The following is a 2,032-nucleotide window of genomic DNA, read 5'->3' on the forward strand; positions in this document are numbered from 1 at the left end:
CACACTAATCAACAAGAATGACTAACTCCCAATGTTAGGAGTACCTATGCTGAGAAAGTATGAAAACAAAACTATAGTAATTAATCTTGCTCACTGAATTCCTTATTGATATACATTTGGGGGTAGATAGAGTTGATGGTGTTATTTGGGACTCCCTACTTCAAGGGATTGTGCTGGAAAGGACACATGGATGTAGGTAGGCTGGTATACAATTGGAGTGCCCCGAATTAGCAGTGGATATATAAGCAGCTACATGTCTCTGCGTTATTACAAATATGACATCAGATAACCCATATTGTCAATGTGACCTATGAAAGGTTAAATTAATTTACATTTCTCTCCAAAGTATGTGAAGATGCATAGTTCTCAAACACTCTTTAGCCTCCATTGAGGAAATTATTTTTATATTTGAATTTGGGCTTTTTGGCTGTTGCCTGAAATTTATTAATTTTTACTGAGTTTAAGTATAACTTCAAAAGTTGGCCTTTAGGACTTTTTTATTTTGTAAAGTAACTGTGTACTCACAATGCTTTCTATTGAGATGTTCATCTTTTATTTATTTATTTATTTATTTATTTATTTATTTTAGGTAAGTTCATATTTTATTTCTCCAGTGACATTTTTACAGTTGAATGCAAGTTAAAGGCCTGCTTGCACACCAAAGCCAGGTCCTTTGGGTGGTTCAGTCAAAGAAGTAAGGCCTCCGGCTGGCTCACAATGGAAGTGGCCACTCCTTGGCCCTGGTTTTGGAACTTTCCCAGCTCTGAGTTCATCAATAATCTCTTCAATATCCTTGGGTGTCAGATCCTCATAGTAGTTGTCATTTATTTGAACCATTGGTGCATTTACACAGGACCCTAAACATTTCACTTCTATAAGAGTGAAAAGTTTGTCAGGTGGAGTCTCTCCAAACTTTATTCCAAGCTTTCTCTGAAGGGTCTCCAATGTGCTGTTAGAATCTCGAAGCATGCAAGGTGTAGTAGTGCAAACCTGAATATGGTACTTCCCAACTGGCTTTCAATTATACATTGTATAAAAAGTTGCTACTTCATATACTCTCATTGGAGGTACTTGTAAAACTTCTGCCACCTTGTTCATAGTGGAGATAGGGAGATGGGTAGCCACCCATTCTGCCTCTGGGCTAGATCCAGGACTGGAAGCACAGCTGCTGCTTTATGCCCTTTTGGGCAGTTTTTTACTATTGCCTTTATCCTCTTATAGTTTTCTGGTGTGAAATCAAATGGAGTATCTGGGTTATTCTCAGGAGTATCTCTATGCACAAATAAGGCTCCTCTAGCACCATTTTGCACTGCTGTCTTGTGCAGATTCCTTGCATATCTTCCAGGTTTAGAGATTCAGTCCATTATCATCAAGGCAGGAACATGGCAGCATCCAGGCAGGCATGGTGCAGGAGGATCTGAGAATTCCTCATCATCATCTGAAGGCTGCTAGAAGACTCTGCTCATCTTTTAATATATATATATGTATATATATTAATATATATTAATATATATAATATGTATATATATATATATTTAATGTATTTGAATGTTTGGCTTGCATGTATGGATGTATACCACATTTGTGTCTGATACCTGAGGAAGCCTGAATGGGCATGGTATCCACTATAACTAGAGTTACAGGCAGTTGTGAGCCACCTGATGTGAAATTGAACCCAGATCCTCTGCAAGAACAAGTGTTCTCTCTCTCTCTCTCTCTCTCTCTCTCTCTCTCTCTCTCTCTCTCTCTCTCTCTCTCTTGGTTAATTTTGTTTTGCTTTTGTTTGCTTTGAAACAGGGTTTCTCTGTACTCTGTATAGCCCTGGCTGTCCTGGAACTCACTCTGTTGACCATGTTTGCCTGGAATTAAAGACATGTGCCACTCTGCTTAGCTTACAATTAGTGTGCTTAACTGCATTGTCCAATCCCCTGAGCTGCATATTTTTTAACTTTATAATTTGAAAGGAATTGTCAGCTATATATTTTGGTAAATATTCTTCAGTTATCAGTTTTTGTTTTAATATGATAAATAT

General features: G+C 37.7%; 1 pseudogene; it reads right to left on the minus strand.

The window, feature by feature from the left end:
* Positions 1–583: 583 nt before the first annotated feature.
* Positions 584–1,334, minus strand: LOC116095351 (annotated as a pseudogene).
* Between the last annotated feature and the right edge of the window lie 698 nt (positions 1,335–2,032).

This window comes from Mastomys coucha, chromosome X (assembly GCF_008632895.1).
Source record: "Mastomys coucha isolate ucsf_1 chromosome X, UCSF_Mcou_1, whole genome shotgun sequence".
Taxonomy (NCBI): domain Eukaryota; kingdom Metazoa; phylum Chordata; class Mammalia; order Rodentia; family Muridae; genus Mastomys; species Mastomys coucha.